Here is an 8,563-nt window from a genome sequence, read left to right as displayed (position 1 = left end):
AGAGAGAGAGAGAGAGAGATTGAAAAAAAGAAGCCGACCGGGTGTATCCCGGTTGCGATACGCGAGTGAAATTTTAAAACGACTGCTCCTTGTATACAGGCGAAGGTTTTACACCGCATAACTATAGACACCAAGTTGTCGAACGTTAACTTACGACCGGCAATCGGTGCCAAGGCTGACTCGTCGACAATGATCCACCGACACTTCAAAGACATTGTCCGGCATTCGGGATAAAAAAATTTCGATTCCTTTTTCGCGTCCACCGATCTTTCCTGAATGCGAAACAGAAGTCTGTTGAACGCAGGAGGGGAGGAGGAATCGCGCGCGTGCACACAAGCGAGGAATCGAAATGGAAAAATTTAGCAAGGGAGGAATTGGTTTTACCATCGAGTAAACCACTTTGTCACCCGATTACTCAGTACCGAGGAATGTTGAATAAACAATTTCTTCTTTGAAGGCCTCACAGCTTGGCAAAGAAAACCGCGCGCGATTTCGCATTCATGCCGAATTCATGCGTGATACGTGAATTTTATACGAGGATGGAATATTTGATCGCTAGAAAATTTGGATTTATTAGAAAAATGTTCGTGAACATCCTTGTAACGTATTTCTTTTCTTTCTTTATTTCTTTTTTTTTTTAAAGAGAATCGTGAGAAAACGTAAGAAACTCGTTTCGATCTTTTAAAAATCACAATTTTAATTGTAATGCGATTTCTTCGACGATGGCAGATTTAAAGAAAAAAATCTGATCGATTTAATTTCACACCGATTTAACGATTGCGATCAGCAGCATCGAAATAGAAACGTTCGCCAACAACTCAATCGGTTCGCGTTCGTCAAATTTACGTTCGAGGAAAAGGGAGGTTACGTGCAGGTTCGGAATCGAATATATCTGAGAGAAATGAAGGCAGCACGTGCAAGTGTTGCAGTGGTCGTCCATTATCACGGCTTAATGCATTGGTCGTGCGTAATGCAATCGGTTCTTCGTGCCAAGGAATAATCGCGTGGCGTTAATTAAAGCTCGTGCACTCGATTATGTGCGCCACGTAACATGCACGGTCGTGGATAAATCCTGAGCGCGTGCGGGGACTCGCGAAGATGAAGATGATGAAGAAGAGGAAGACGAAGAAGAAGAAGAAGAAGAAGAAAAAGAAGGAGAAGAAAAAGAAGAGGAATAAACGAAATAGGCATGCCAGAAAGTGCATGACTAGACTGACCATATATTCGCGATGATGTAACAGGAGAAACCGCAGAGACCACACCCCGACGATGCCGCTCAGCCACGTGCTGTTTCGTAAGCTACCGAGTTTTAGGCAAGGCCATCGCGACCCGAGAGATGCTCCCCATAAGCCACTTTCGAATAGTCGAATAATTCGTGTCCCATTTCGTTTATCGCGCACGCCCCGTCCTTTAACACGCGATAAATAAGATTTGCGACCTCTTATTATGCAGGTATTTCCGAGACGTTTTACCGAGAAACGTTTAATGCACCTAGGTCGTCCAATAAGTATATCTGTACCCTCTCCGTGGAAGAGGGAACCAAGATAACATTGTATCCAAGTAAACATTCGAAATTTAAGAATAGACACATTCTTCGAAATATTCACCGTGCAAAATTTTTCACGTCAAGTCATCGTTAAACAACGCGTAAATAAAATAAAAATTATTCCAAATAAAAAAGAAATATACTTGTGCGTGCGTTACACGATACCTCGATAAATCATATAAAAGGATATAATTCCGAATCGAATGGAAATTTATCGTGCATCGTAAACGATATATCATCGACCGTGGTGATCGGCCAATGGCGATGGGAAAGGCAAAGCTTTAAAACGGAAGTTACGGCGGGGGTGTAATAACTCGTTTTATTAACTGACCTACGTTCGAGTTCATCGGGCAACTTCGTTACCATTAATCCCCGGCCTTAGCGAGAACTGTCGAAGGTTCTTGAACCGGGAGCGCAATAATTACTTCGTGAGAAACTTCGTGGCACCGTGGCGACCGTTTCCGGGTGGAAAGAAGACCAAGTTTGCGGTCTCGTTTCGAGCCCGCCTCGTCGGTTGTCGCTCGTTAGCGCGAACAACGATCCGCGTGTCTCCTTGTCTCACGAGAGAACGGGAGCAATTGGGGCCAACTGTTTTCGCACGGACTGTCGATTTCAATCGATCTCCGGATCGGGTGAAACGAAACGAGAAAATGAAACGGAACGGAATCGAGAAATCGTGGTTCGATTCGATAAAAAAGGGAGGGAGGGTAAATATTAATTTCCAGGGAGGGTGGTGCCGCGAGAATTCCATAGAAACTATCAATTTATGACTGGCGCCAGCGGCGCGCATTGGATAATGGCCAACGATGTAGGAACGTCGTTAATCACCGGCACAGCTCGGTTATTCGCTAAGTCGAAAATGCACCGGGCCCCGGTTAGAACGGGGTCGTGAAATAATACCGCAACTGAAAATAACGAACGGATGTGCCGCGGTGGTTAATCCACAATCGCGCGCGTGTATAAATATTACACGAAAGGCGCGGTGACCGGACAAAAAGAAACGCCTCTCTCACTGTACACTGTAATCAGGAACGCGGGACAGGCATAAAGCAGCGTCATACAGGGCATAAATAACGAGAAAATTGCCAATAACTTCGAGACGTACATTCCGTACCCCGTGTTACGTTTGATCTCGAAAATAGTTCACGATTTATCGTCCAGATTTCCAGATTACGCTATCTCGCCGAGAACGAGGAAGGGGGGAGGAAGAAAGAAAAGGAAAAAGAAGATCAGGAAGAGACGAAGAAGAATGGATTCAGAATGGAGCTCCTGTGGCGTTATCGAAACGCAACACTGTACACTCCTGGATTCTCTTCTCCTATCCACGTACATGTATATGTATATATATATATATACATACGTGGTTGGACACATGGCGCGCGTACGATCATGAGAACGGGCTGCTATAAATATTCGATTCGCTGCTCTAATCTGTTGGTGGACGAGGTTATAATACCAGGTCTTACCGGGTCTACCGGGGCCTGGTATTCCTCGAATGGAAATAAAACGCGTGTAGAGCAAAGGTGGGCAACGTGGACGGACGGGCAACCATGCGAATACGCGGGCTTCGAGTATGCGCCGGTGCGTATGCACACAAGAGTGGCATACGTATATAGTTAGATATACATAAGTGGAGACCGGCTGGTTGGCGCCACTAGGTCCTCTCCGCGTATAGGTGTAACGCGTAATAAACGTAATATCGTATGGGCCGATATGACCCGGGCATTATGTTCCTTTACGAGACGAAACCGAGGGATTATATCTCTTCCTCCTATTGCGCGCACAATCTTTCTTAATCGGCGTATCGGGATACGATGAGGCGGCGGCGACGACGTGGGGAGGCCGGAAAGGATTTATAACGCGTGATGGGATAATACGTTTCGTGTTTGTGCTTCGGGTAAATCGATTCGGTCTAAATGAAAAGGTTCGATGGAGCCATCCTCGGCTCGTTATTTCCGTGATGAAATGTACTTTGCGCGAGCTCAGAGTGAAATGTTTATTTAAAAATATATGTAAAGAGATAACTTTAAATATTTCTTCGACGTGTTTCACTTCTGATTTATCGATAATTCAATTCTTCCCGATCGTTGCGCGGTCGTCTATGATATATACATGATCTAACGTTCGTGTATTTTATTATATTTTTCGATCGATTATGATCGATTATTTATTTATTTATTTATTTATTTATTTGTAGATTTTTAGACGAAACGCGGGAAAAAGGTACACGTTCGATTTTGTACAGGGTAGTATATAACTCCGTTATACAAACGCGAGAGGATCAATCGTTAATTCGATGCCTGCAGGTACTCACATTCCTCGATACCAGAGGGGCTCGTACACCAGAGTCAGAGTTCATGTTCTCGTATTTTCTGTCGTACGATTCATCGAAAATCGATTCCTCGGCAGCGTACTGAATTTAATTATACGGACAATCGGTTTCGCCAATCGAATATCAAACTCTTCCATTTTGCAATCTCCTCTTCCTTTTTTTTGCTCGACGATAACCAACAAGAAAGATACAAAATTCATATTTTAGTACGACTGATTAATGGTGGCGTGGTCAAATTTTGAATATTGATCCAAATCGTTTCGGAGTTTTCGATACCCAATTTGAATTTATTATTGCTTAATAAACCTCGTGTATTGAAAATGATAAATAGAAAGACCACACGCGCGCACGCATCGAATCTTCTGCATCGAATCGATGAAAAGAGGTGAATTTGATTTAAAATATGCTCTCACGAAATGGCCAGGTTCTAGCCATGAATATGAAATTCCCTTTTCTTTTTTTTCTTCTTTTTTTTTTATATACCTTCGCACGCGGGTTGGGAATAACAAAACTTAATGGATTGAAATGTATGCATACTATTCGAAATCCCGAGTATCACATTTTCTAATTTGATTTTCTACCACCTCGTTGACAGCCAATTGCCAATAGAAATCCGACAGCATTAGCATTTCATTAACATAATTTAAGAAATTTTTCGAATTACTTAATACGTTAAGTAAATTTCACGCTGAAAATATCCAAGATAAAAAAAACAAAATTTTTTTACTATCTTGTTATCTCATGAAACACGAAAATATACGCTCTTTCTTTTCTCACGTGTTCAACGCGATCGTGTACTACGGGAAGATCTTTTCACGGGAAAACTCTTTCGAAAAATTCTCGATTCACGACGATTCTTTGCCAATTAATCCTCGTTTGCTCGATAAAACGACTTTCTCACATCTTTCTATCATCGCGGAAACCATTCGCGGTTATCTGGATCGGCAAAATCGCAAAGAGCAAAGAGGAACGACGATCGGTTGGTCCTCGACTAATTAGTATCATGAATTATTCATATCGGCGAGCTCGTGTCGTTTAAACAACATAACGATGATAAAATATAAGGTGAATAAAAGGGCGAGCATTTCGTTCGCGTGTAAGCAAAGGAAATGGACAGATATAATTCTTTTTTTTTTTCTTTTTCTTATCCGCACTCGCATCCGAGAAGCACGCGATAAAAAAACGTTTCTACGAGAGATGGAATTAACGTAACCGTCTTCATCCGTCTTTCATTTCCGTACGATATTTGCGAGCAAGTCTCGAGCAAGTAACGCGCCAACGCTGTGTTGTTCACTCTCCCGTCCTATTTAGATTTATCGTTTTATTTACATGCACATGCGGCGCACAACCGTTCGACAACAATATCCCGAAACGATCGCGTTTAACTTCCACGTTTCTCGGTTGAAACGTAAAATCTAAAATTGTTGCCGGAGCGCGGAACACGTGAAAGTCGGGCACAAATGTTTGGAAACAGTCGGTTGAATCGATCGTTATGTACTTGATTAGAATCCGGAGTGCGTATGTACGTACGTATGTACGTATGTATGCATGTACGCGCACGATGAGGCGCGACTCTGCGTTTCCTCGTTGCACGATTAGCGAAGTTTATTTTGGCTCGCGAGCCGGTATGATGTCATCGTTTTGATTGCTAGTTCAATAAAGCGGCAAATATTAACTTCCAGGCGAATACATTCAAAGTGCACTCAGAGACTCGCGAAAATGATGTTATCGATGTACGATTAACATCAACGAATCCATCGATCTTGAAACGAAATTTTATTCACCTTATTGCACAACGAAAACCACGCTTCTTCGATTTCTAATGAAACGAATGAGTCGATTTTAACCGTCTAACTCTAACACTTCCTTGCACTTGTTGCATTCGAAAAGCACGCTATATATACCATTATATACACCTTCGATCGGGAACAATGGGAAAAAGCGCGAGGGAGAACAAGAAGTCCGAGTACGAAAAAGAAGGATTCGAAAAGCGTAACGTTAAAAGAAAGAAAGAAAGAAAGAAAAAAAAGAATACGAGAAGAAAGAAGAAGAGAAACACGAGAACGCTCTCAAGTGTAACGTGAAAAATCGTACACGCGGTATACCTTTCCTCGTGACCCCTCGTGGCAGATCCTTCCGCTTCTTTCCTCGCGCACTTTACTTCCACACTCTACCTTTCTCTCCGTTACTCTCCTTGACCTCAAACGGGTGCAATTATTCTTCGAATAATTCTTGGCAGGACGATAGGGACGATAGAGATCTCCACGGGATCCCGGGACCTTCTCGTCGATCCAAGCGCCGCCGTGCTCCGCGCGATTTGATTCGAGTCGCGTGCACCGCGCCGCGGAAACGAATTTCGTACCGGCGAAACGTAACGCGCGCGATGAATCTCTCTCGTGTGCTTTTTTCCTTTCCCCCCCCGCGATAACAACGCGACTCCCCTCCTCTCGACTTGTGCGAGTGTCGGGGCCGAATGTCGCGCGATCAATCGGAGGATCCGTGTGGAGGACTGGAGGAGAGACTGGACTGGAATTATTTTCACGTGTGTTTATCGATCGGCGCGCACGTATGTACGCGCGCGACAGAGCGGACCGTTCGCGCGCGAGCTTCGAAAAGCAATGCAAGCGCGAACGACACGGGAGCCTCTCGTTCCTTCCTACGTTCTTACGTCGATCTCGCTGCTGTGTCTGTCTCCCTTCCTTTCGATCGTCCCTCTTTCTCCCTTTCTCACTCTCTCTCTCTCTCTCTCCCTTTTTCTCCCGCCCCTCTATCCTCCTCGCTCGCGCTCAATCATACCTGTCCTCCGTCTCCGTCCCCATTTCTGACTTTTACCTTTCTCTCTCCATCCCACTGTATCGATCCCCCCTCCTCCCTCTCGCTCTCTCTCTGTCTGTTCCACGATACTTTGCCCGCTTCAAGCGTGTTACGCTCTTTTTCTCTCTTTCGAGAGAGCTCAATGATCTTTTTTCATACCTATTCCCACTCTTTCCTCTTATTTCTTTCGTTTATCCCTTTCCTCTCTCTTTCTCTCTCTCTCTCTCTCTTATTTTCACGTTACATCCCAGCTTTCCTCGTGTCCTTGCTCTCCACCGTACACTCTCTCTCTCTCTCTCTCTCTTCTTCCATCTCGTTTCACGTCTTACGCTATATCTCCGTCCCGCATTTTCATTATCGTTCATCCCGTCTCTGTCCGTACGATCCTCCCAACCCCCACCACTCGAGTTTTCTCCCTTCCAACTTTCCTCATCCCCCACTTTATCGGTGTATACCTTTGCTCGCTTTGCGTCTCCTGCCGGCCACCCACAGTCCTCCATCTCTCTCTCCATCTCTCTCTCCATCTCTCTCTCTCTCTCTCTCTCTCTCTCTCTCTCTCTCGCACCGTTTTACCGGTGTACGCTTCGTCTACCCTCCCTCTCTCCGTTTCTCTTTCTCCCCCTCTCCCCCTCGTGTTTCGAGCATCGTCGATCTACATTTTTCTTGGCCGTTTGCCCTCCTTCTCCCTCACGAGTGCACCGCGATCCATCCTATCCGGGATTCGCCGAAACGTGCTCGCGGGGGTTCCGCTCATCACCGTTTGATCCACGATTACTATCATTTAATATGCCCCGCGGCCCTTTTTATAGTTCGCCCCTTTCACGAAACAACGAACCGGGAAGATTGCGGCAAACATATTTTGTCTTTGGAAACGCCCCGGGGACAGATCGTTCGATCGTATTAGCGTTTTATTCGAGGAGCCGTTGGCGTACACAGCGCTCTCGATAAACAGGGACTGATAAAATATGCTCGATAATGTTTGTACGGCCCCCGTTATACCCCACGCTGATCCGCGTAAATTCGATAGCTCGTGCGCTCCTTATCTTCACCGTTTCGATACCGTTGTTACACAGGAATTAATTATATACTTATTACGCGTGTATACGCGTATACGCGATTCAATCTCAACACGCGGATTATTTTTCTCCGCGTTTCGAAAAACTCGCCGCGGAACTCTGTGTCGAGATATATATATATACCCTGGAGCGATTAGAAGTGGACGTGCTCGTTACCCGAGTATCGGAGTACTTGTAAATCAGGCTCCGGTTCGAGGATCGAATACAAATCGAATCGAATATCGGTATCTGGTTTCTGAATTTCTCAAACATTTAATAAATTTATCGATTCGCGGTGAAATTGTGTTATTAGACGTATCAATCCACTCGATTTTACCATCCATATTGTTGATCCTCCATCAACAATAAACATCGATAAAAATGCCTCATGAAAAATCTTAGCTTCGAGATCAGCTAATCGTGCAGAGTTCACTTTCGATACTTTCTTGATTATCGACCGACATCTCGCCACAATAAAAACTCTTACGAAAAAGTAACTCGTGTTATCGTGAAAAAAATTGTTTCAAGCCATGGATGTAAAGATTCCGTTCCATGAGCGCAGCAGGCCGTATTATATTTTTAGTGCGTTCAAGTACGACGAACAAAATCGAAGGTGACACCCCTGCGTACGTCTGGCCTGCCCCCTCGGAGTCCTCCAAAGTCCCCTCGAGCACGATAAATGATTTATCTCCGTGTCCCTCGCCGCTGATCCCCGTCGTTGGTGTTCGTGCCACGGTGGAACGGACACGCGTCCAGCGGTGCTCAGAAAGCCACTTTTGCGACACCCACGTGCCGGGATAAACACGTGGGTACGAT

The 8,563-nt window shown here is 44.8% G+C and overlaps 2 protein-coding genes across 5 annotated transcripts in view; one reads left to right on the top strand and one right to left on the bottom strand.

Annotated features, from left to right (window-relative positions):
* Positions 1–6,607, bottom strand: part of LOC102681026 (metalloproteinase inhibitor 3) — a 32,291-nt gene extending 25,684 nt beyond the window's left edge. For 2 of the 3 annotated variants that reach the window (XM_031510783.1, XM_031510782.1), the window contains exon 1: positions 5,984–6,564. The gene's annotated coding sequence lies outside the window, so the exon portion shown is untranslated. Of the gene's footprint in view, positions 1–5,983 lie in introns of all 3 variants that reach the window. The other variant, XM_006616368.2, reaches the window with a different exon arrangement.
* LOC102681243 (synapsin) overlaps positions 1–8,563 on the top strand; it is a 42,809-nt gene that overhangs the window by 29,698 nt on the left and 4,548 nt on the right. The window lies entirely within an intron of this gene.

This window comes from Apis dorsata, unplaced genomic scaffold, assembly GCF_000469605.1.
Source record: "Apis dorsata unplaced genomic scaffold, Apis dorsata 1.3 scaffold_262, whole genome shotgun sequence".
Lineage (NCBI taxonomy): Eukaryota > Metazoa > Arthropoda > Insecta > Hymenoptera > Apidae > Apis > Apis dorsata.
This window is presented reverse-complemented; position numbering and strand designations above follow the sequence as displayed.